Below are 27,295 nucleotides of genomic sequence, written 5' to 3'. Positions count from 1 at the left end.
CTGAAAGATTTCCTGGTAGATGCACTGTAGCCAGACATAAATCTGTCCTGTATTCCAACACAGCTGAACCTAGTGCAAGAGCAACAATCTGTAATAAAAGGGCATATGTTAATGAAAAATGTTAGAAAGAGCAGGAGGGTTCAGCATCTAATTCTAGACCACGTGTGGCCCCTTACCCAGCCTGCCACCCTCTGTTGCTGTAGCACTCATCCATTGTGAGGTGGGGTGAAAAGCAGCATGCCTCTGGGAAGGCTGGGGCTGATACTTCGGACAAGAAACAGTTGTCCAGCCTGTAGACCACTTTATATCTGCTGCTGAGGTTTGGTCAGAGGGACTCTTTGGTGCTGGTAGCCTGTCCCCAGGTCCCTCTGTTTGGGGACAGTGGAGACTATGCAGAAGCCGAGCTGTGCCACTGCTAGAACACAAACACTTGTGCTTGAAGTTCAACTACTGTCACACTTGTCTGTTTGTAGTCTGGGATTAGATGTGAGAAAATGTTGAAGAGGGCACACCTGGATACAATGATTTAGAAAGACAAACAGATCTACCCACAGAGAAAATTTGAAGACTGGAAAATCTAGAAAGAAACTCATAGCAACTGTCCTTGCAAAGTTGCTGTCACTGACATAGTGTAGCCAGACAGGAATGGAGCTGAGGAACCCCACACTTACACTTAAGAGACAGAAAATGGTCCAGGGATATGACCAAGGCAGAAAATGTAGAAGTTAAATGTCTCATCAATGTAATTGTAAGGCTGGGGTTGACAGGAGAAGTAGGGAGTTGGAAGGTACTGTTTAACCTGTCCTCCCACATTATGGGTCTGTATTCTGCACAGTAATTCTTCTGTGAACCTCATCACTTCTGTTAAACTCAGTCATACTTTTCTGGAAGAAACAGATGCAAGAAAAGGATGGGCAAGGAAGAAAATTACTGTAGCTCTACATGTCAATTTATAAAATGCAGAAAACATTTGGCTAATTAAAAAAGGCATGGCAGTGTGGATATGGCACTCTCTGATCCCCAGACAGAAGGCACAACAAGTATATACTGTTTATTTCTTGTGATCCTGGGTATGGGTAAGGCTTGAAGGTGAGTGAGCTGTGAAATAATAATGTGTGGAGCAATTAAGAAACCCATATAATTTAGTGAAATTATCTTCTTATGACAGCAGAAAATACACTTAGACGCCTGTAGCCAGGTCCCAGTTCTGTCACTGCTTATGATCCTCCCACTGAAATCACTGGAGCAGTGACAGTTTGATGTCATAGTGAAATGTGTCCATAGTCCCATGAATCAGAAATAATAGGCTTGTGAACCAAGTCTGAGACTTCGTAAAGTATGCCTGCATTGGGGTTCAGCTCCCACTGGACTCCAGTAGTCTTCTCTAGAAATCTCAGGCAGATTATCTGCTGTTATCTGACCCATCCATAGAAACTCCAACTATGAGAGAATTCGTTTATTCAAATACCTGTCATAAAAATATAAATGGCATTAATAATGTATTTCATAAATCAGTCAATTATAATTCCCAGAAACATTTGTTCAGGGCACAGGAACAGCTCTGATTCTTCTGCATAGAGCTTGGAAGATGATAGAAACTAATACATTGCTGGGAAAGTGGTATTTGTTGTGAGATTTAGTTTTTGACTGTGACACATAACTATAAGTTGTGTGGTTTTGTTGTTATTTTCATTATAGACATTTTTTTATGGGCTTAGGGGCTAACCAGGGATCATTATGCAAATGCAAAGCATCATCTTAATTTTGCAGATGATGCAGTTCCTCTTCCAAGTCAGACTTGGCATAAACTGTCATATCAAAGAAGAAATAATTTGATACCTAAAGGCAAGTTATTCATATATGTAAACAGAAAGTTCCTTTGTTACTAAAATCAAAGATACTATTCTTTAAATACGTAACTCCACCAGTGTTTTGAGATCCCTTTTATACTTACTTTTTGCATCACCTTGTTCTATTGAGATAAAAAGATTTCCTCCATTTTGGAGGAAGCTCTGCATACATGGGCTTTTATAAACCATGTAAATCAAACCACCCAATTTGATTTTTATTATATGAACCCTGCCTTTATACCATGTACCCTGTTTTTGGATTTTGAATATAATTAGTGTAATAATAGCCCTACAAATATCTTATCCAAACTTTTTATCTCATAATATCATATGCAAATACTTTCATCATCCTGTATCACATCACCTTCCACTCCTTCTCATTAGATTTAAGCTGCCCAGCTGCATATCTAATATTTCATTGCCTCATACCTAATTAGCAGGAAACAATTCTGTCTCCTGAGTTATGAAAAAATAAAATATTTCTCTTTTAGACCATCTAACAGAAAATCTGCTGTGCCTCAGAAATCACAACCCTTATTTACTCCAGTTGTTTAGCAAATGAACCAACCACCATGCTCCACAGTGCATTATAAGACATATTTTTCTGCATGATGGTAGGCCCTGAATTCAGCACCTCTGTCCTCTGAATACTGCTGAAGTTTTGCAGACAGCATAGCAAAGGAGAATTTTGTAGAAAGAGTTGGAAATTATTATCTGAAGCAAAAAACAGATTTTTTTCTCCAGGTTAGCCAGCTCCTTGAGGAATGGATACTATCTCATAGAAGATGCTGACTTAGCCTGTTAGTAGAGATACTGATTTCTAGAAGTACAAACATTCTTTTAATTAGTCCCAAGTATTCAGATCCAGACTTGGATCTCTGAATTGATTTGTTTCTTATGTCACATTGCATAATATTGCAACATAGCCTGGTAGGGGTGTTTAACACAAGCCTAGAGTATTGTGGGAACTGAGACAAAAAGGTAGGATCTTTCTGTGAGAGCTTAAGATCAATCTATGAGGCAGTTGATGGGAAGTTGTTTTTTGTTTTGTTGTTTTCTTTCTTTTTTGGGGTTTTTAATGGGAGGTCCTATTTTAAACATTTCCTCTTTGTCAGAGAGACTTGAGGAGTGGTTTGTAAAAAGACCCTAGTGCAGTGTTGCTTCTCTGACAAAGGCTGTTAAGAGGTACTGATGGAGACATATATATATATATATATTGGTCTTCAGTATGTCCAAAGGCTGCTTTTGGATCACTGTTTTGTAGTTACTAGAGACTGTTTATCCTTCAAATATATCTAATCTGTTTTGAACCCAGTTTTACTTAACCTCTAGAACTTCTTGTGTCTATGAGTTTGACAAATTGTAGAGTGAGGAAAAAACCTAATTTTTTCCTTACTGTGTTTTCTTTATAAGCAGCCTGTTAAGGTATGTATGGTAAGCACCTGTGCTCAAGGGTGGTTTGCATCTGACTTTCTGTTCCTTTGTTTGTAGTGGGTGTTGCTGACATGGTGGTATGTCCTGAAAATAAAAAAAGAAAATATTACCTAGAGGGAAGTATGAAGACAAATAATCATTTAAAGATTTAAGCCACAGCTGGTGGCTCTTAATGTTCACAGACTCAGTTTCAAATAAGATAAGAACATACTTTTTTTAATGACCCTTTGAAACTTACTGTAGCCCACAAAACAGTTTGAGATATTGCTATTGTAAACCCACTTGGTTTTGTACAAGCAATGCAATATCCTGTTCCATGGTGCTGTGAAGTTGGATTGGACTGTTTTAGTGGTTACCGGGTCGTGTTCAGCCTGGAGGCCTGTGACAAGCACAGGGTCTATGTTGGGGCATGCCCTGTTTAACATCAGAGACCTGGGTGAGGAGACCAGGTGCACATTCATCTGGTTTACAGATGCCATCAAACTAGGGAAACCAGTCAGTACGCTGATGCACAAGGTTGCCATTCAGAGACACGTGGGTAGACTGAGCCAGCAGGAAAGCCATTAGGGCCTGTCGTGGTTTAGGAATGGCACTTCCCAATTCAGTGCCCCCAACCAACCTCTCCCAAGGTCCAAGAGTCCAAGACTCTCCCAAACCAGATGCTGCTTGCTTCTCTCCCACCTTCCACTTCCCCTCTCCCTTCTTGATGCCAGGACAGAGTTGTGAAGTGGAGGGACAAAAAGTTGAAAATTACAGGTTGAGATCCAGTTTACTGGAAACAGCAATGAAATAAGGTAACAGCATTAAGAACAAAAGGTATAAGACAAAGAAACTATTTGCAGGGACAAAATACCAACTTGTTCCTCACCACACCACATTTTTCCCTGTCCTGAAATGAGAAAGAGTCCTTTAATCCTGCCCATTGCATATGACATGAGATGGTATTGATTAACAGTAGGGTCTGGCCTCATGCCTTTCCTGGTTACTGTAAAAAAATTAACTCTGTCTTGGCTGAAACTAGGACAGGACCAAATGTGAAGTCCTGCATCTGGAAAAGAAGCAAAAAAGGTGACTGACTGTGGGGAGCAACTGTGTCAAAAGGGAATGTGAATATTTTATAAATAGCAGGCAAATATGAGCCAACAGTGTTCTGGCAGCAAAAATGGCTGAGAGCACCCTGGGCTCTTTTAAGATAAGTGGAGTTTGTAAATCAAGGGAAGGGATTATCTCCCTTAACACTCATGAGGGTACATTTAGATACTTGGCTTGTTTTGGTCTCTTGAGCATGGGAAAGGCACCAATAAAGTGGAATGAGTTCAGCAAAGAACTATCATGATGCTGCACCTACCAGGGACCAGGCCCGGCTCATCTCAGAAAAGATCACTTTGGAGGGACTTGACATCTGCCCCTCACTGCTTCTGTTGGAGTAAATGAGGAGATGGAACCAGGCTGTTCACAGTGATGCAGAGTCATAGGGTAAGAGTTAACAGACATATGTTGAAATGGGGACCTCAGGAGAAATGTTTTCTCCATCAGGATGGTTAAGCAATGATTGCCCAGAGAGGCAATGCAGACTTTGTTCTTAGAGGTTTTTAAGATTCACCTGATCTGACCTGACAGCCAGTTCTACTCTGAGCAGAAGGCTGGACTGGAGACTTTCTGAGGTTCCTTCTAGCCTGAATTATTCAGAGATTATCCTTCAGTTACACCAAGATTTCACTCAAGGGTGCATTTGTATATGCCAGGCAATTGCAAGCTTGATGTGTACTACGGGCAGGTTCAGTTTATCATCTGTACTCCTTTGGAAGACAGAGGCCAGATTGTTTTTCCTTTACTTATGTGTTACTGTCCCATCCTGCAGTAGGTGTGCATCAACTTGAGGAGAGTTTGTTTAATGGTACTGTTTGTCCGTGTCATTCCTGTTCTGTATATCTGCTTCCTGTGAGTCCTACCAATGAAGATATGACAGAATAAAGTAAACGTGGTCCCACTACAACTCCCTTTTTCTTTCTGTCATAGTGAGATGAACTGAATTATGTATCCAACCATTCATTTTTATTAGACTTCAAATTTGTCCTTTCTAGATTTGTTTCTGAATAAAGATTATCTTCTTTTCTCCTTTCATCTAATTTTTGGATGTTGCAAAATAAATAAATGAAAGTATGAATAAACTTCTACTACTGATCAGATTTTGTGTATGATTCCTCCACATGGTTTGAAATGTAATATGATTACATTCCTACTGTCTTGCAGTGTAGGAGTTGGAAGTTCTGCCCAAGAGAAAGAAAAGAAACTGGAAGCAGCCTAGAATATGTTGTCTTCTTGGGGTTTGTGTTGTGTCCTAAAAAAGTGCAGTAATGTCATCTCTGATGCAATCAATGACAACAAATTGTCTAGGAGCTATGACAAACATGATGACTAAAAAGTGTTTTTGTTAAGGATTGTGGCCATTTGTGTTGCATGGCCTGAAATAAAATCCAGTTAAGGATTATCCAGATATGCTTTGATGTGCTGTAAAATACCTTGATATTCATGAATGTGCTGCTGTTTGCTAGATGTTATCTTTGTTCCTTAGAGCTCTGACTTCAGTGCACCTGCTCCTTATTTTAACAGCAGATTTACAGAAAAGGTTTCATGTTGATTCATGTTCTCTCAGTTGACAGATGAGTTAAACTCCCACAGAAAGTTTCCTTCTTAGCTCACTGGCTCCCCAGTTGCGGATTTGATCATTGGTGTTTCCAGAATAATTTAGGAGGCTTAGCAGAGCATGTAGTTTCTGACATAGCATTTTGAAAACATCACATAATATGAATATTTTGGAACTCTGGACCATAAATATGCTACCGTATTCCTACTTTTATAAAAAATGCACACTGGAGACCTTGATAGACATTGTCTCAGTCATGCTTGACATGAAGATCAAATAGATGCCTATTTGTTGTTTCTCTGGAAACATAAGAGCTTTCAAACCCCCATACTTATGCTCTCAGTATGGACTATCTCTGTTAGCTCTTCACTCTCAGAAATTAAAAATCTTGCAGAGTAGAAGGGAAATTCATGAGAAACTGATGGAGAGAACATAATCAGTGGGATTCCCTGTGATGTATCTTGTTGCTGCCAAAGGTGCCAACAATAGCAGCATTTTAATTCCACGAGAATGAGTTCAGGGACATTCATCATTGTCTTGCTGGTTGTGGTCCTCTCTTTTCTCAACCGGTTCCCCCAATATCCAATGAGATTTCTTAAATCTGAAGAGAAAGTCATGGCTGCTTTCAGAGATGCAAATTGGCTGTGATAGAGTTGGCAATACCCTCTATCCATTGAAACTTCAGCAGCTGGTGCTTGCTTCAGAGCCTAATTACATGTCAACCAGTGAAAGTAGTTCCATATTCTTTACAGGAACCGTTGGTTATCCACATGATCATTTTTACTGGTCCAGTGTAGCCAGAACTACACAAAGTTGTAATCAAATGGAATTGAATCAAATGGATGATCCCAACATTCCTGCAGCACATTACCCAGTGTTGGACAGGGAGGTACCTGCCCTCCATCCAGTCTTCTCTGACCGAGGACATGGAGGAGATTTGTCATTTGCTATTCAAGCTGTGATCTGGGAGTGCAGATCCTGAAGCAGGGCTCTTTATCCTTCCCTTCAGTTCTATCAGTATCCACCTCCATTGCTCAGCCTCTCTCTACCTCTGCTCATGATGCTGTGGTTGCTCATGGCCTTGCTACAGAGTTATCCATCAGCAAGGAACATGCCTTGCCTACAAAGTCTTGAAACTCCTTGGAGATTTTTTATTTCTGTTTTTTTGTTTTGTTTTGTTTTGTTTTCAGAATGCTGAAATGCATGCATAGCTGTGAACTCTTTTCTATTCAGTGTCAATCTTTGCTGAGTTGTTACTTACACTGAGCCTGACTTTACTTACACTGCCCTGTTCTCTTTCCATGTCTTATCCTGCACAGTTTTAACTAGTGTTAACTAGTTATTAACTACCAATGTTAATAACTGATTTAGAGGGCAGTTGATTTTTCAGCTCCTGGGCAGTCAATCAAGCTAAGAGTTAAGAAAAGACACCACCAAAAAAAAAAATACACCAAACCTATACCTTGTAAATGGAATTAATTCTATCTGGAAGTCACTAAGAGATAAAAGATGCAAAATTTGAATGTGGTTTCAGTAAGTCACTTTTCAAAATAGATTTCATTTTAAAGCCTCAGAATGGTGCATGTTTGTTAAAAGCCAGCAAGTACAAATATATCTTTAAAATTAACTAGGAAAAACCAAACTATTTCTGGTTATTCAGAGAAAGTAGCAGAATATATAAATCCCTGCTCTGTACTGAAAGAGACCTCATTAAAGTATTTGGGTTGCTAAGAAAAATATTTTAAATTAAGAAAATGCTGAAAGCAAAATCATCTTCACTATTTGACTCATCATAACTGTGTACTCTTGAATTACACAGCAATATGTATGCATTTTCAGCAATAGCACTGCATCATTATAGCGAAATAAATATTGGAACAGGTGAGGGGCCTTCACTTAGGTTTCACTTAAGACTTCCAACAAAGACAGGCAGTTCTTAACTGATACTTAGTTTCTCTGCAGGAAGTATACTTACCTTTGTGGTGTGGGCACAGTACTCTACAGTGGCTTTTCAGTGGGTTGGGGTTTTTTTCTTGTTTTATTCTACAGCTAGTCTTCACACTGAGCTGAGGAAGGGTAGCATATAATTTAATATAATGATGGTTATTGCAGAGGTAATTGTTCCATGGCTGATATTAAAGGAACACTTTGCAGCTGATGAGCACTTCACTTCCCATTTCAAAGCTAAAAAACCCTCAACACATACACAAAGAAAGAGAAACTGCATCATTTAGATATTTTTTTTTTCAGAAAGCATTAGAGCATTTGCCAGTATGAGGAATATTTGTTAGCTGTCCTTGTATGTGATTTGCCAGCATAAGCAACAAAGAAAAATAAGACAAAGCAACCAAATGCTGTGATTGAAGATCCGATGTTACTGGCATAGTAACCACTTTCTGAAGTTTGGAAATAAATGAATAGGTGTTTTTAGACTTTTTTTTTCATAATGGAGACACGTACCATAATTAACATTTTCCTTTTTTTTATTACTGATCATAATCTTACTTGTGTTCTGGCTGGCCTGTATGTTGCTTTGTGGGAGTATGCTCTGCTCTTGGGTTGATAATTAGAGTTTGGCTCTATTCTGCTCTTCAGTTTGGACTAAGGTGTGTTGTGTTCATATGTGCATTGCTTGACTTGTAAGGGAGTTGTCTTAGAGGCAAGATATGGAGAGAACAGCTTTTATCTTCTTGGCAAAGCCTTCTAGATTTCCAACAAACCTGCAAGGCTGATTTGGTTAACATGCAAACTACAGAAGGTGATCTCAAGGACATAACCATTCAAAAGCAGAGCAGAAGAGAGTAGAACTACTGTTATGTTCATATATGCTTTAATGGTTTTAAAAAGTGGAGCAATCTCTTGCCTGCTTGCAGAGCTAGGTCATGAATTCTCTATCTTATAAATCTCTGCTGAGACTGGGAAGCTTAGTAGAGCTAAGCTTCAGCCCCTTCAGCTCCTGGGGCTGATTAAAAGTCCACAATATTTTCTGTAAGAAGAGATATCTAAATTCAAAGCAATGAACAATATGAAATTATTTATATTTTAGAACTTCAGGGTTGTTTAGGTTATCACAACATACAAGATTGCAGTATTTCTCTTTACTTACCACCTATATACTTTCTTGTGTAAGAATTGCCAGTTTTCAGTTGCCAAGTTATAATCCAGATTAGAATGAGTTTTAATAACAGATAAAATGATTCTTAAACACATCTTGTGTGTACACCCTTTTGAGACACACCAAGCACTTGTGTAAATGTTTTCTGTAAAGGTAAAGTATTCAGGTCAAGTATGCTCCTGCTGTCTTAAATTTAGGAATTTTCCTACACTTCAGCACTGCCTTTTTCAGTGAGTCAGGTTTGGAAATACAACTGATAGCCTTCTTTTAAGAAGATTCAGAATGCTTGAACAAACAAGTTGTGAAAGCTTCCAATGGGAAATTGCCCAGACTGGAGCTTGTCTAAGGAGAGTTTGTCATCAAGGGGAATTCTCCGACATCTAAGAAATCTTTCACCAGCAGTAAACGTCCCTTACGTAGAAAACACTGCCAAACACTTATGGAAATATTTGAACTGGAAATGACTGACTAGTTGATTGACTGTGCCTTTTCTACCACAGCCTTTTTTTTTTTTTTTCTTCATCTTCTTTTTGCTTGTTTGTTTGTTTGTTTGTTTTCTTTATCTTTTTAAATCAGGCAGTTAAGAAACCAAAGACATTCCTGACCAGGACAGTTTCCTCAATTGATTCAATTTTCCTATTTCTTCCCTTGCTTCCACTGGCCCTGCTGGGACAGAAGGTTCTGCTGCAAGACTCGTCTCCTTTAGCAGCTCACATTGAGAGTTTCACTAGTCATTTGCCTACCCTTGATCAACCAGTGGTTGTGAACAGAGGCAGGAGGCTAGAAAGCCCTACATGTCTTTGGTGTCTGAGAGCAGCCAGAGGAACTACTTCACTGGGAAGGATAGAGAGGTCAGTGCAGTCTTCTGGGCATTGAGGGCTGTGGTTTCAAACCTCCTTGTAAATGAATTGTCGGTGTACAGATGTTGTGTGAAGGGTGTCAGTGGCAGCGCTAGTTCTCGTATCTCATTGCAAGGGCTACGACATTGCTTGCTTTTGAAATGAAGTATTTACCCATCTCTGGAAGAGAATTCTAGGCTGCAAATCATGAGTGGAGACATACTACCTTGTGGCCCTGTGTTAGGCTTTCATGTTACTGAGGGGCTCAGCATTTCTCATTGCTTTGTTTCTTGCTCAGTCTGCCAGCTGCTGTGGACCATGCTCTCAGAAGTCTCATTCACCTTGTGCACAGCAAAGAGGGAGCCTCACCCTTCAGGAAAGCATCTGAAGGGTCCTACGAAAATCCAGTCTTTGAAGTCTTCCAAGTTGTACTTACCTCTTTACACTTCATTTTCAGACCTCTGTGGAACCTTTGGCTGTTTGAAGCATTCTTTCTCTTTTTCAGCATGCAGCACAATACCTTTCATCAGCATCTTTTCCTTGGAGTGTTGTTTGCATTTGCCTGTTTCTCTCCAGAGCTTACTTACTTCTGAAGCCTGAAGTGCTCAGCTTGTAGTAGTGGAGCAAGTCTCCCGCTCTGGGTCAATTCCAAGATACAGAACTAGTCTTTTCTCATTTTTTTTTCTTTGCTACCTTGTCAAGCTACAGTGTTTCCTGCAAGATGACACATCAGAGTAGATAGCTGACAGCTCCTCTGACTTCTAAGGGCGTTTCCCGTCAGCTTCCTGAGCCTCAGGAGAAATTAGCTTTTCAAAGCTCTTCTCAGCATCCTCTCAGGTTGTGTCAGAATTTTCCTCTACAGCTTGCTTGAGTGCTTCAAGCTGCTGGTCATTTCTTTCTCTAGTAAGATCACTTCTTTCTCAGTCATGCTTGACAAGAAGTTTGGAATTGTCTTCTCTTTGATTAAGATATTTAGCTTGCATGGGCCTCAAGTGCTCTGTCTGTCAGGCAATTTAATGCTTAATCCTCTGGTTCCCCCTTAAATGGCATACATCTCTGTCTCAAAGAGCAGCTGGAGAAGAGGGAAAAATTTCCTTCCAGGCATTTTGTGATCTTGACAATTTGACAGGCATCGAGGAAATTGCAAGGGCTGCCTGTGAGATCTACTGGGACAACATATGATTGCTTTCCATTGCCTTAGTGCTCAACATCATCCTTCTCTCTTCCCTCAGCATCTTCAACCTTGAGATCCAGGGAAATGCTATAAAGGAGAAATGAACTTACATGAACATCACGATGCAGTGTCTGAGCATTATCAGACATTGAACAGGTTACTTTCCTTCATTTGGAAGGAGCATCTTAAATAAAGTCAGTATTAATATGCATGAAACAGACTGTCAAGATGAACTTTATTGCTATAAAATATTACCAAGGCACCTGCCCCATACAGTTTTTCTGATGTTGCTAGTAGGTGGTCTCATGTGAAAGCTTTGTTGAGCTTCTTTGTCTGCAAGGAGGCATCTTGAAAGGGCTACAATAGAGGGTTGAAGATAGTTTGTAGTATTTTAAACTGTCAGTTCCAAACTGAAGTATTTTAATGTAAGCTTCCTTGAAAGCAGTAGTACCAGTCAGGAAGAATTTTACAAGCTGAACATATATTTTTCTGTTGAACTTCCTATGTGTAGGGTGCAGTATTTACTGATATTCAGTGATGGTACCAGAGCCCAGATTTGTTTTTTATCACAGAATATCCATTTCATGCTCACAAAAGGAGGAACTTGGAAGGAGACTTTTTACAAGGACGTATTGTGACAGAACAAGGAGGAGTGGTTTCAAACTGAAAGGGGGTAGGTTTAGACTAAATATTAGGGAGAAATTCTTAGTGACAGTGATAAGGCGATGGAACAGGTTGCCCAGAGGTGTTGCAGATTCCTTGTTCCTGGAAGTATTTAAGGCCAGATTAGATGGGACTTTGAGCAACCTGGTGTACTGAAAGGTGTCCCTGGCCATGGCATGGGGGTTGGAACTATAGAGTCTTTAAGGTCTCTTCCAACCCAAACCATTCTGTGATTCTAACTAGACTGGCCACTTTCACTTTCCTTTTTAGGGGTTATTTTTAAAGTGTTCCACTTTCTGGCTCCCCTCCATTTGACCTGTGGTGTAATGTTTGGACTAGAGATGCTTCTGGGGAAACATTAAATCCAAACAAACTCCTTTCCACCCTGTTTTTCATGAAATCTTTCTTGGATGGTCACTAAAGTTTTATTTTTATTTTCCATTACATTCTCTATTAAATGCAGACACACACTAGAGATCTCATGGTTAGTAACTTTCCCAAACTAGAACAATTTTAAATGCTTTTTTGTTTGTTGTATTCTGGAAGGCAGTTAGAAACACTGTGGTGCTTACTTGTTTTGTTTGTTTAATTTTTCTTTGTTTTGGGAATTTGGGGGAGGGTTGTGTTTTTTTGGCTTTGCTTTGTTTTTCCTGAGAATGAGATGGAAGAAGTGAGGAATTGGAAACACTGGAAATCCTTGGCAGAATAAATTTTTCCCCTTGATAGTATGTCTGGAAATGAGAAGAGACAAGTTGTTAAAGGACTGTTATACTCTGATTTATGGAAACTTTCAGCAGTTACAACGCCTTCAATCTTCAAAACCTAAGGACATATTAGGTCCTCCTTTCACAGCAGGCTGATGTGTTAGGTGTTCCTGGAGCCATGCAGACCACGCAGATGCCACAGAGGCAAGCTGTGGGACCATCTTGAAGAGATATCTTTATTTTCTATGGAGTGCAGCAGAAGCAGAATGAAATATTTAGATCTCACTATCAGGAATTTAATGAATTGGTCCTCAATTACTGATTCTTCACTATATATGTTCCAATAAAGAAAGTAAATGAAGCTCAGGAACGGAAGAGGAAAGGGGCTGAATTATATGGGTAAAATTGGTGTAAAGATTTGCTGTGGCTGTGATCTGCCTGAACCTTTGCTGAAGCTTAGCTTCCCAAGAAGTTGAAGTATTTCTCTATCTTGCTTTATTCATGCTTTATTAATTCATTTAATGTCTTGTAATATCATCAGCTCAGGATGCTATAAAATCTCTACTTGCTTTGCCCATATCTAACATATCTATCACCTTCTTCTGCACACTCCACACCTGGGATAACATGACAAGGGGTCTCCTCATGTCTTCACAGGCTGCCTTTGTGTCAGGGTCTTTAAATCAAATTGTTTTCTTTGTATCCTATAGTTGGATAAAATATATATTTCATATGTTGATTTGGTAGTGCAAGTATCTTATGAGACATTCTTCGTGCTGGACTGTTTCTTCAACAATATCTGGTTTGAGTTGATGAGTCTGAGAACTATAATCTGTATTTTTATTATGAGCTTCTTGGCACTGATGTGTAATAAATTTACCTTGTTACCCCATCCAAGAGAAATACTGCTAAGTTGAGGGTCATGAATGTTTCATATCAATATCCTGTCTTTAATAAATCCTAGTAACTTCTACAGAAAATCTGTCTGCTTTCTGTTTTGGGATATTCAGGAAGAAAAATATGGATAATGAAATATGTTAGTGTGGGACTTTCTATCTTTTCAGTGCCTCTGTCTCCTTTGTCTTCCTAGTAGATATCTCCAGATTGTTCTAACTCATCTGGGGCTGGAGCTGAGCCCAGGGACAGAATGGGGTTGTTCCATCCATACTTTCTGGGACTCACTTCCCAAAATGTTGTCACTTCTAGCATTTTAAAACTTCTGCACTCTGAATCCTAAATTCTTTATATATAAGGGTTTCAAACCCAGTCAAATATCTTCTTTCCATGGCAGTGGCAAGCAAAATACAGTATGAGACTGGTAGGCTTGTGGAGTAGTGGTGTAACCAGAGAAAACCTACATGATGGGAACCCTGTGCTGTACCTGGCATGTGGCACGTGACTGGCGCCTGCAGGCACTGCTGGTGGGAGTAGTAAAAAGACTTTCTCAGCATAACATTGCCTGCTCCTTAGACTCTGCTCCTTAGACTCTGCTCCTTAGACTCTGCTAATATTCCCGTCTTTCCAACAGGCTGACATCTACACTGGCATCTTGTTCTGATTTACTTTGTTGGGAATGGACAAACAGGCTTCAGGATGAGCTGATGACTTTACAGTGTGTTCACCTAAAGTGAAAGAAAGTAGATGAAATAGGAATATATTAAGATTGTATGGTTTTATTCTTGTCAGTTTCAGGAGATGATCCATGGGGCCCCTGCTGGTACAAAAACCTGGTACAGGGGAAGATTACATCTTGTTGTACCATCAATAGGTGTACCACCTTTTATCTACACCTAAAACTCAACCTATGTTCTCATAACAAATGAAAGATATGGCACAGTACTTTCCAAAATGAGCTGTGATACCAAGATTTCAGTTTACTTTGGAAGATGCTACCAGGATGTAATTTCATAAGTGGGTTTTCTGGACTGTTATAACTTGTCAAAACACACTTCAATCAGTCAGATTACTGGAATTCCCTGGGGGAAAGCAGCCTTCAGAGGAATTAAAAACATAGTGTACCAGCACAAATAGTTTTCTTGCCTGTTGCATAAGAGGGTGACTTGCTTGGTTATTCCATGGTTGGTCCTTTCCATGCTGAAAGGGGTATTTGGAAACAATAATCCACACTACATTTAATGGCCTGATCTTTTTTTGAAATTATGTTTCCAAGTGAGGGAAGAAACCAAAGTAAGGTGAGTTTAGGGAATATCCTAATGATCTCGTATCCTGAAAAAAAAGGTTTGCTGTTTATGTGGAAGACAGGAAGCATGATTTTGCTATTACAGCATATGACAAAGACTCAAGAAATTCTGAGTTTTTAGTTCCACCACAAATCTGTCTACCATTCCCTCCTATCCCTGCCCTCTCACTTTTTAAAATTGGTCTAGGAGAACCTTGGAGCCTTGTGAGGAAGGAATCATGTCTGATGTTGCAGAATATGAGGACCCATTGGTTCTGCAACACACCTGGATTTCCTCCCACAAACAACAGTAGGGTGGATCTAGAATCAGACCATTGTGTGGGTGGGGACACTTCATGGGCTGTATAAATAAAGAGATTATGTGTTAGTATTGCTTCAGACAGAAAATGTCTACAATGTACATAAACTACCCTTTGCTTTGGGAAATGGGACTGACACCAGGTATTAAAACCTGAAGCTCGTGACTTTATCACTCATTGTTTGGCTTGGTTGTCAGCTCACAGAGCAATGCTTTCCTGCTCTAAATACAGCTTATCGCATCAAAAATCAGTGGTGCTATTGCAGTTGCTGTGGCAGCCCCTGCTTTAAATGAGATATTCCATGTGGAAAGCAGCAATTCCACATAGCACAGCTCAAGGCTTATTGAAGCTAAGAAGGGCTGCTGGCTTGGCTGATGCATGCTTCATGATGCTTAATTTGGGTTGACACCATAACATCTGACCCAGTGGTGCTTTATTGCTGGTGTAGGATTGCTGTGTTCCAGCTATAGTTGCTGGATCAACATTTGCTGTTGGCCTGCTGAGAAGTGCGTGCATATACACGCAGTTGGGGTGTTCCTTCTGCTATTTCCAGGAGCAAGCAAACTCAGAGGTATGGAGCAAAGAGGATGACGGTTGTTTATCCCCAAAACTCATGTATCCAAGAGCTGTATTTGTGTTGGTTTGTCTGGAACTTACTTGTGCTAACGAGGTGACGGGGTTGGATTTTCACTTGTTTCATGTTTTGTAGATAGTTGTTGAGTTTCAGGAGGCCCACACCCTGCTCCTGGGTCAGGGTGGCATGGAGTTACACCTTGCTGTGCTAGTGAGCCTTTTTGCACTGCCAGAAGCAGGGATACCCAAAGGAAGGTGTGCTGCCCTGTGGAGCACAAACTTGGAGACTCTGATGGAAGGGTCCTAGTCAGTTAACAACCTAGTCTTATAGCACATTCCTGGACAAAAATAAATGAGGAAACTCCAGCTGACAAAGGAATAAATTAAATAAGTATGTGTTTCTGTCACTGTCTTTTCTAGAACACTCCTGCCTTATGTATTTGCTATTGCAAATGAAGTTTGGGCTTGCTTCTGTGTCACAATGTCACAAGCTTTTTTCCATGGGAGGTGTGGTACAGCTAGAGTGGTGGGTCACCTTCTACTCTTGGTAGTGCAGGCTCTGTACCGAGTGAGTTTCTACCCAGGAATTCAGATTTTCATAGTAGTCTCAAAAAAAAACCCAGCAAAACAACCTCCCTTCAACACCACCATCACCAGTTAGAGCAGGAAGATGGTTGTAGGTAGATAATTAAAAATTGTGTAATGTTAATTATATAGTCTGGCTAGGTATATGCTCCTGTAATACCAAAAATAATACTTTGAAGGAGGGAATTAGGGAGATGACTATTTTTGCATTGGTAAAGAGAGCAGCAGTCTGAAAACAGCTGGGGGCTGGTTTGGCAGCAGAATCCTAACCCAGCAGCCATCATGCTTTGCCATCTGCTCAGACAAAGCGCACAGGAAACAAGGCTGACTCCTGAGTTGACACCAAGACAGTGTGTGGTGCATACACACACTTTTTCTTCTTCATTACCTGCTGCACCCCCCTGTGATGCTCTCTCCATGCATGGGAAGGCCACTCCAGCTTTTGCCTGCTCCGGTCCTCTCTTTGCTCACCAGTGATTTTCTTCCTTCTTCTCGAATATGTGGAGCCAGTGGGAATTAACACTGTGAAGTGCAGAGCCAGCTGGCAGAAAGCAAGCCTGATGAACTGTCCATCCATATTGGAATATGGGGTTTGATTTATACAACTGAAACCCTGCAAAGAGGTTTGAAAAGATACAAAAGTTCAAGAGAAAAATTCAAGCTGACCTCTTGCCACACTTACAGCGGCAATCTGTGCTAAGTGAAACAAAGGTGCCAGGTCTCTGCTACCCTCCACACAAAATGACAGCATTAACTGGACCCTTATTTAGGAAATTTAAATTTAAAACATGGTTTCTGAACCTCACTGTGCAAAAAAAAAAAAAAAAAATCCAAACAAACAAACAAACAAAACCCACAGAAAACAAAAAACAAGGAAAAAATTTAAAAAAAATAAAAAAAGACAAACCAGAAAAAAAATCACTTTTGGTGGAAAATTTTTGTGGGTTTTTTCCAACAGAAGCTGAGGACATCATTATTCTCCCTGTCACTCTCCTTCCTGCTCAAAAAGTGGGGGAAGGAGAGAAAAAGTTGGAGGAGAAAAAGAAGAAAACAAATGCACTTCTTAAAAGTAGCAGGGGATTTTTGTCATGGAAAAACTTGCAACATACCTTTGACAGACAAGTCCACCTATCCAGTGGGAGGGCTGCATGCCTGCCCAGCATGGGCTGGGGAAGAGACCAGCTGCCTTTCTGTGGTGGGTGGACATTGTGGTAGCACAGTGTCCCAGCACCAGAATCCTCCAGCAATTGCAACATGAGGCAGGGAAGAGAAGAGAGATTGAGAAGGTGATAGAAGGTGGGAACAGACTAAGCCAGTGATAAGAGACAAAAAGGAATCTACATTGTGAACTGTCCTGGAAAAACTATCACTTTGTGTAAATGCAGACATCAGAATTTGAATCAAAGGTATGTTTTTCCATATTAAACTCAATGCCTTAAAATTCTGTGTGAAGCAGCTGGCAGAGTAGAGGTGAGGTTTATATATGTACCTATTTGTTTCCATAACATTTCAGCCTTTCTGGCTCAAATAGCAAGTGACCCCTTTGGTTGTCTGCTCCCTTTTGTTATCAGTACCTTAGTGGATTTCCTTATTCCATTATGCTCAGTTCCTTACTCAAGATTATTTGGGATGACCTATATGTTTACCTTTCTAGGACCTGGTCAATTAGCTTCTTTGATTAAAACTGCAGAGGCAAGCAGGGCTCCAGCAGCATCTGAATATGGGCACCTTTCAAATTTGTGGTCATGAGTGGGAAATGCAGGATAAATGAGCTGCTGGGCTGTTGGCTCCTCTGATGCTCTTCCTTTTTGACATGTGTAGGCCCAGCTCTTTGGAGTTATTTTAACATAATCGTGGCAAACTCTGTGTAGATAACCTAATACATACAAAGCCTTTTTCACAACCCACACCTGAGACTGCAAACTCCCCTCCCCAAGTGTTTGTACTTAGCAGAACATCTCCCCTCCCAGTTGCTCAGAGAGCATCCAGACAGTACAGCGTGGAAGCCATAAAATACAGTAGTTCAGGTACAAGAAAGGCTAGGAGGCTGATGGTTCCGAGTTCCTGGAAAGCCTGGGATGGTGTATAAATGAGGTCATATCTAAAACATCTTCAAATATTTTTCTAAAGCAAATGTTGCACAATTAAATTAAGGCTGCAGTGGAATAAAAAAATATAAATTAATTTGTTTTTCTGTTGAACAGGACAAAGATGTTACATTTAATGATTCCCACAGAAAAATGTGGACTTCAAAATTAGAGCCACAGCTGTGTTTTCAGTCAAAGAAAGTATACTGGATTGGAATATACAGAGCTGTAGACCACTGTGTAAAACCTGAGGAGTTCTCACCTTCTCTTTCTAGCAGAGATATGTATTTTCCTTGGCTTTGTGCTTTGGTGTAATGTGCACATTCATGCAGTAATTATCTTTTTTCTCAGAGATTGATGAGCACTAGAGGTGTGCTGCAGATTGTTTCAGCTGCCTCCTGCTGTCTCTGCATGTATATCTGACTGATCTTATTTGATAGATACTCTCAAGCTGTGTTCCTTAGGGTCTTTAGAAGAGCATTCTGTGGATTTACAGAGCTATTTTTTTTTTCAGTTGTGTATCTGAGACAATTTTCTATGTTGTTTGAAATTCCTTCATCAAGCTTTTGTTCAGCTGTTCCAAACAGACTTGCTCCCTGTAAAAGCTGTGTTCCTGCCTTACAGACACAGGCATCTTTGGTTGACTGAGTTTCTCTACTTTCATGTGGAAATACTTGCATGACACAAAGAACCGTATTAAAAATGGCTTCTATTTTCCTTGCTTGGTTTACAGAGGGGGTCTGCTGAGTCTCTTTGTCAAATGCTTGAGACCTGGATTGTTTCAAAAGGAGATGTGGCTTCTTGAGGTGATCCAAGGATTCTTGTCCCAAGTCTCATAATCTGCCTGCACAGATCTTCCTGAAAAGAGGAAGGCTCTTTACAGTTTTCAGCTTGACTATTCCCATTTACTTGGCAATTTTGAACATGAAAATCTTTATATATGTATAAATGCCAAGATGCCTCAAGCAAGGATTTTTCACGGGGTGCCTGAAGTTCTCAAATGTCTCAAATACAGTATAAATATCACTATGTAATGCCTAGTAAATTGTATGTCTTGAAAAGCCTGAGTTGTAGCAGTACCTTCATCTTCTTGTCAACCTCTTTTGAGTAGATAAGAAGCCTCCAGTTTCAATCAACAAGACTGAATAAAGATACTTAAATAGGTCAGTCTTGTGGCTTTAGCATACAATTCCTAGGCTCTGTAACAGACTTAGAAAGCTCGAATCTCCCAAGATCAGAGAACAACAAAGAATTGTAGCCAAATTTTCACCTGTCTTCTGTCTTGGTGCTTGTAAACTTGTACATGAACCCTCTGTCATTTGGATATTCCCAGATACTAAGGTGCAGGTGGAAGGCTCAGTTAGGTGGGTGGGCACTGTGTGGTTTCTGCACAACACAGCTGAGTTTTCATATGCTGATGTGGTGTGGTGCATTTCCACAAAGGGGAAACTGAGGCCACTTCTGTAGAATGTGTTAACCTCCCATTGCCAGGTCATTTACCTCTTCTCTGAGGAGCACACACACAAAATAAGGTTATATGTTGAATGTGAGGGTCAAAATACTTCACCCTAACCCTCAAATCAATTAGAAGGTTAATTTCAAGGTGTGTTTGATTTCTTTAATAAAGTCAGCTGATGTTTACAGTTCTGGTGCTAAAATTTTCAGCATTATGAAGAAAGCCTCTTGATTTCTTTGTTTCTGAGTTTGTAGAATCTAAAAGATGTTTGCTTAAGCAAAGAAAAAATCCTTTCTTAAATTTGTTTTCCATTGTTACCTCTAAGAGGTTCCTGTGATCTCAGGAACAGTTGTCAAGGAAATAACAGTCGTTTTCTCTTGTTTGTAGCAGGATTTCAGGTTTGTTTCCTTTAAGGACACTAATATCACTTGTATTTCTGCATCTGTGGGACAGAAGAGATTTGTGTAGTTTTTAGTTTTGCTTTTTACTTTTGTTTCAATCTTACTTAGATTAGACATAGCTGTGCAAAAATCCCAAACCAAGTATAACAAATCTTTTATGGTCTGTCAATCTTCCAGCCTTTTCATTCTGTTGTTAAAACATTTTTATTTCTGATTCATTAGGTACAAAAGCCAAAATGATTGAAATTTCAATTTTGGATTAAAGTCTGGCAGCTAGTAAACTACAAAACTAAGAGGGAAAACATTGTCTATGCATGAGACATGAAAATTAACTGTTTAACGAAAATTTTTTTCAGATGTTTAGGTTTTTGCATATGAATCATCCCACTAATAGTAGCATAAATCTTCTACAAACAGCCTAAGTAATGCAAATGTTTGCTAATACCTTGTTTAATTTTGAACTTACTTCAGTTCCTTTGGCATAATGCTGTTCCTGAGTAGTAGAGTAATTGGGTCCTTAGCCCTCGAGTGCGTGGTTGCAGCTGTGAGTCATCCCCTTACTTTCCGTGCTGTATTGGGATCTCTAATGACGGCAGAGGATCAGCGTGTTGTGTCACCCGGCACCAGCCATGTCACAGGGCAGCCACGAGCCCCACTGCTGAGCACATGGTGCGGGCTGTGCTGACTCAAGGAGGAAAAAGAAGTGCTCATCCAATCCCCGCTGGTGTAAAGTGCTCTCTGGACCTCGGTTTCGGAAATTACTTCACCCACACTCCCATTTTTACCCTTTTCCTACCAGGATCAGGTGACAGATCCATAACCAATTTGTGGAAATGAAATTTTAAAAAGGGAATTAATTTGACTTGCATATATCTCAGACTTCCATATATTTTAATTAAGATTTTGAAAAATTAGGGAGGTTTGTGTATACATGTACATACATACATACATACATACATATATATGTGTGTGTGTGTACGTATATATGTACATATATATATATGTATTTATATGCGCACACACACAAATGCATTCTCACGTTTGCTTTACAGATAACTGAAAGTCTTGTGGCTGTGACCTTCTAAAATTACGGTCCTATTGGACAGCTAAAATTGCTGTTGGACAGTATGGATCTGTGAAACCAGCCATGAGGTTCTAAATTGGTTTCTTGCATATCTTTGACTGACTTGGCTCTTGAGAGGGCTGGTTGTGATGCTAAGCCTTCCATTCATCTGAAAATGGAGAGACACAAGTGACGCCACCTGAAGCCCTCCTTCCTGACACCTATGGAAAGCTCTGTCTTCTGACTCAGGCTGTTGAATTGCATTTGGCAAGCCAGGCACAGCAACTGATGGTAGCTGAGCAGTGTATTTTAGTACCACTACCTTTTTTTTCCTGTGTATTTTGAAATGTCAAAAAGTCTACTAAAGTTCATAAGCATTTAGAGTACTGATGCAAAAAATGGAAGAAGAAAAGAAACCAGGAGGGGTCTACATCCATGTCGCCTATGGCATTTTGTGAAGTCTTTACACCTATGCAAAATGTCTGTAAGGAGACACTAAACTCACCTGTTGCACTGTTTACTTGTTTTGCACGGATGTAAGTGATTAAATAAAATGCCAAGCAGTGGAGGATTCAGCAGAATGATAGTACTGTTTTAGCTTGCTGTGAGTGGCTCGTTCTATTAATATATGTTTGTGGTCAGGAAGGAACGCAGTCTCACTTCGCTATAATATGTGCAGTATTAATTTTGGTTTGACACCTGCCAGGCAAAGATCCTCACCAGCCAAAGGCATTCTTCACAACTGAGCTCCATCTGTCATGCAGATCTTTGATTCTGATATTTCTAATGACTCGAGCCAAAGCAAAAAAGAGGAGCCAACTTGAGGAAAAAAAATCTTGAGGAGGAATGAAGAGTTCTATCAAGGCTAAATATAATGGCTTATTGTCACATTTAGTTTTAGTCCTGCAAGGGAAACATGTGTGATATATTTTTGTTTTAGAAGAAAACAGTCCTTCATACTGGTAGTGTCATTGTTGTTGTTGTTGCATGAAAGGAATATTGATAGCTAAAGTTCAAGCACATGATTTTATTGCTGAAATGCTGTAGCTTTTAGAAAGATTTCTTGATAGGAAAGTTGATAGTAAAAAAAGTTTACTCACTTATTGTACTCATCAGATTAAAAGCCTAAAGAGTCTTTGAGTCTTGCATGCAAAGGAGCAGCAGGATTAGCACTTGCCTCAGCTCTTTGAAAGACAGCTCAGGCTTTTTGAAATATGCATTCAAGTAACGTCTGTCAAAAATGTTAGCTTCCAATCCCCTGACAAAAGTTGCATGATGATTTTGTCACCTCACTGACAAAACAATCATTAATTGCTCCAGTTAGTTTTGTTTTTCACTTAGAGTGGGTGAATTAATCTGTCAGAGCTGCCCAACCCACATGGGTAAACATTTGCCTCCTATGATACCATAAGAAGTCTACAACAAATATGAATGTATTTTATGATCATCACAACTTCATAAAATCACCTGCTGATAATTTTTTTATTTATGATAGCATGGAGAAGAAACTTGACTAAGATAAATTTTAGTTCTGTAGGCTTCAGATCTATAATTAATGGTTGAAAGTTCTGTATTATCAAACACCATTCAATTCACTAGGAACTGCAGAGCATTGGAAACTATAGAAATGAAGTGACATTCTTCAGAATTTCATTTTTTTCAGCATTATTTGTAGGCTTGACTGTTGGTGTGACTGCTGGCCTGTAAAACAAAAACTCTCTACTCTTTCAGACTAGCAGGTGTCTTTGTGCTGTCTAGTAGCTCCTGAAAGCTTGAATGTTCCATGGAACCTAACAATTGAGTAGATCTTTCTTTTTTCCCTTAGTGTATTGCTCCATGCTGAACTTGTTCATGCATTTATATCAAAGGTACACTGCAAAGATGCCATCATTAGCTGTGATTTCAGTATTCATGCATATTGCTCACTTATGTATAACAATATAGAAATTAATAGGAAATATCAAGCAAATTTTACTTCTACATCAGTGCCTAGAGCAACATAAAATGCAAGGTCTAAAGCCACAGTATGATTAAATCCAGCACTGCCTGTAATGTTAGGTCATCCTGCCTGAAAAGAGTAGACATTATATTATGTTGTGTTTCTGTTTACTTTGCATTGGTGCTCTTTTCCTTGCATGCATCTGCAACTGCCATTTATTCATTAAATTAATTACTTGATCTCATGGTATGCAGCAGCAGATTAAAAAATGTTCAAGAAAACTGTGTAGCAACTGAAACTGAATAGTGGGAATACAACTAAAAACTTTTGTTGTGAAATCTGAATGTTTATGTTTCAGATTTACCAGTCTGCTTCCCCATCTGCAGCTACTAGGCAGTCCTTAGCAAGTGATAAAGAATATATGAATTAGCTGCTGGAATGGAGCCAAAATAGAAACATTTGTGTTCTTGAATTGCCTGTAGATTTACAAAATTTTATGCTGTTTTTCTTACCCTAATACCCAAAATGTACTTAATGTCATGAAGTGTGGTGTTTTAGAGCTCACAGAGGAGAAGAGCTGCCAACAAATTAAGATCTATGTACTTTTTAATTATACCACTAATGCAGAGTCCCAGCTAGCTTTCAGCAGGAAGGAGCTGAATTTGGTACCTGAGGTGGATTGTGCTTCACTTCAGGGAAGTGCCATCAATTTGATTACCAAAGGATCATGGTCACAATTTATTCTACATATTGGCAGTCATATGTATGATAGTTTCCAATTTGTTAAAAATAAGACAGAGAAATTAGTATATTTTAATGCAAGTCATAAAAAACAGCACAATGAGGAAGAATGAAGCCAATCTTAAAAATGTATTTCATATTCACTTTCATTTTGATTAGTACCTTTCATAATTTAATTAAGATACTTGGAGATGTAAATTACCATGACAGAAGTATGCTTACAAGTACGTGTTTTGTGATCACTAATTGACAGAAGTTGATTTTATTAATGCAAATTCCATATATAATGTTTGCATTCATCAGATCAGAAGTTACCAAGTTACAGAAACTGTGAAGCATGACTACTCATAAAATTCTGTTAGATTTGTTTTACTGTAACATGGTCAGCTGAAAAAAAATATACTGCTTTTTAAAGTATATTTTTTATTTTGGGTGTTTTTCTTTCAGTGTATTCACTGTAGAGATTCCATTCTGTAGGTTACTCTGGATATTTAACTGGCCAAGATTTGAATGGATTGCATTAGAAAAGATAGTATATATTCTTAAGAAGATATTGGATCTATTGTTTCTACAAAGGTGCAGGTTTTCCATCACCAGGATTTTTCCATCACCAGGATTTCCCCATGCAGAGTCTACTTTGTGGGAGGAACAATCTGGATTTCCCAAGCAGAGAACAGAGATCAGCTGCTGCTTGGTAGTCATCATCAGATGGTGTTCTCAAGTAGCCTGAAATGGGATGAAGGAGGTCGGCATCTCTTTGGTAGTCAGCAGGAGCCTTTAGAGGGGGCAACCAGCACAAACAAGTGGAACAGCTGTCACAGCCTCCCACCTTGCAGCTATCCCTGTAGTGAGCTCACTGCTCACATTTGGCAGGAGAGACAGAAACAGCTATGCACGCGTTTAAAAGCAGGAGAAGGCTATACAACTTCTCCAAGTTATTTTACTCTTCTTCTGTAAGTGAATTCTAGCTGAGTGTACTAACTTTATATATGGAAAAATATCTCTTATGGGGTCTGGTATCTGTCTGCAAATAGTACAGTTCAGTTTTTCTCACTCCTTCGTCAAACACTCTTTAAAACCAACTGAAACCAGAAGGCAGATCTGGTGGGTTTGAGTAGACTTTGGATGGGCCGAGTGATCCATGCTGTTTGCAGATGCATAGAAGATACGTATGTGTTGATACTGTCATGGTTTTAAACCAATAACTAAGAAAATTACTTATTTCTTGCTGTGAGATATGGATTAGAACAAGAGCAAAACAGGCATAAAACTTAAAAGGAAAAAAAAGAAAGTTTATTGACAAACTACAATAATAAGAACACCAGAATAAACTTCCAGAAAAACCTTTTCATCCCCTGTCTACCCACTATTCCCTTGTTCACATGACAAAAGAGACAAAAACTTTGGAACTTTGATGGTTAAAACAGTCCCAATTCTTGCTACAGTCTTTTCACCAGTCTTTGTAGAGAAACAGAAGTTTCTTACTGTTAATTTATGGAGTTTCTCACAAGAAAAACTATTTTTGTTAGTTTTCCATTGCCCTAATATTAGCTGCCCAGAGCTGCTGTTATTAGAGCCCACTCCTCCCATTTTCACATCACTCTCAAGTGTGTATGGGCCATGAGTCTAGGGATGGGATTTTTAAGGATAAGTTATTCAAAGGCAAAAAGTCTTCTTCATCTGTTTCTGTGAGCTTCACTAGAAAACAGTTTTCTCATTGCCTGTCAAGGCTTCAAATCTTCCAGCACTTCACTGTACCATAATTACTCTACTTTTTACTCAAAATTTACACTTTGAACACTCTATTCCTCCCTATATACTGTCATGAATTAAAGGAGTGTTTTCAAGACCTTATTGTCCATTTCCATAGTTTTAACAGAAAGATATTTCAGCTTAATTAAAGCATCTTCCTAATTCTCTACCTTTTCTGAAGCTTCTTTTCTTTCCTGACACTGGTAGTTTATAAAGTCTCTTTTCATGTTGATCGCTCTCTTTTTCTCTGTCTGGATAAAAAGATTAATCCGCAAGTCTCATCTGGGAAATGAAAGAGTTAAAATCTTGCCCAGGCTGTTGTAGGTAGTTCTGTGGCCTCGGCCTGTGCAGGAGCTGGAGCCGTCTGCGATGGAAAGTTCCTCATGGCTGCTCTGGAGAGTGCAGTCGCCGCGCCCAGCCCGCTGCAGGCCCAGAGCCTCTCTCTTTCTTCACTCAGCAGTTTCTAGTGAATTTAGTTACAGCAAAAAACCTGCAGCCGAGCCAGAGATCGGCTCGGCCCGGCCCGGCCAGAGCCCGGGGAAAACCTTCCGCAGGGCCCGCATCCCCCGGCCGGGAGACGCTGGGCCCAGCCCAGTCCCCGCCCGGCCGCATGGGCTGGGCAGGGAACGGGAGGCCTGAAGCTCTGCCACCCTTCCCAGCCAGGAAACAAAGAGAACCAAGAGAGCTCTGGTTTTACGCTTTAAGGTAGGGTTCACAAGTTGATCCCACTTTTCAATGGCCTAAACTGCTGTCAATTCTCAGCAATGACCGAGTCAGGAGAAAAGACTCCAGGCAGTTCCCAGCAATTTAAACTTTCTTAAAGGTAAAGTAACTCCATGACAGATACCTAGAAGAGAAATACTTTCTCCATGTTCTCTGGAGCATGATTATTTGGAGTTGTTGCAAAATACTAATGTTTCCTTCTTGGCCTTTGAAGCGGTCTGGTGTTTAATTAGCAACAATGACAAGATTAAAAAATAACACCCAAATTATATAGTAGGGGTTGGTTTCTGGATAGTATGTTTTACTCTTTTTCATTGATTTCATTGATTAGCAATTTGAACTTGTTTCTTGTGTTTAAACAGATCCCAAATTGGATCCTAAAGTTCACTGAAATGAAATAGCCTTATAATCCTTCATGACAATTCTGACTTGCACAGGCAGGACTAAGTGCTGGACACTCCATGAAGACCTGCCAAGTATTGTATGTGATAATTTCCTGTCTGGCACTCCAGTCCTTCATGGCTGCAGGTTGGCTTATGAATTTGAATGTGATGTAGGAAGAGACAGGCATTTGCCTGCAGTTTCACCTGTTAACAGTGTTGGGAGAGAACAGCTGAACAAGAAAGCAGCAGAGCAGCTTACAAATGGAGACTTACTGTAACCTTTCATCTTCTTTTCTAACAAATCAAGCCAAGCAATCCCCTGCAGTTACCCAACAACTTCTTTCTTTTCTAGCCTTCTCACCAGGATCTCCACCATAATTTTGCATTTTACTTCAATTATCTGTGGCACTTACTGGGATCCCTCAAAATGTTTCTTCTCTGCTATTCTTTTCATCCAGCATCTCTAGCAGCTCAGGGAGGTTGCAGCTCCTAGAAATCTTCAGTCTCTCCAGGAGCGTTACGTAGTGTCCTTCAGTTCAGGTTCTGCAACCCTCACTGCTCATGAAAGCCTGTCCCGTCCTGATCTGCCAAGTGTTGTCTTTGTTCATGACACACTCTCACTATTGTGCTCATGACAAGGGGATTTTACTCTAAAGCAAATATACCT

General features: G+C 39.8%; 1 protein-coding gene across 3 annotated transcripts in view; it reads left to right on the top strand.

Moving 5' to 3' along the window:
• The window catches only part of CRADD (CARD and death domain containing adaptor protein), a 78,787-nt gene that overhangs the window by 45,388 nt on the left and 6,104 nt on the right, over positions 1 to 27,295 (top strand). Inside the window, exon 1 of one of the 3 annotated variants that reach the window (XR_001331243.2) lies at positions 17,258 to 17,489. The exons of the other annotated variants lie outside the window; for them this stretch is intronic. The gene's annotated coding sequence lies outside the window, so the exon portion shown is untranslated. Of the gene's footprint in view, positions 1 to 17,257; positions 17,490 to 27,295 lie in introns of those variants that run through there. 3 annotated transcript variants of the gene reach the window in all.

Source organism: Pseudopodoces humilis, chromosome 5 (genome assembly GCF_049639895.1).
Source record: "Pseudopodoces humilis isolate 2021_Gansu_Grassland_sample_001 chromosome 5, ASM4963989v1, whole genome shotgun sequence".
NCBI classification, from domain to species: domain Eukaryota; kingdom Metazoa; phylum Chordata; class Aves; order Passeriformes; family Paridae; genus Pseudopodoces; species Pseudopodoces humilis.
The sequence above is the reverse complement of the archived record's forward strand: the minus strand, read 5'-3'. Positions and strand labels throughout refer to the sequence as shown.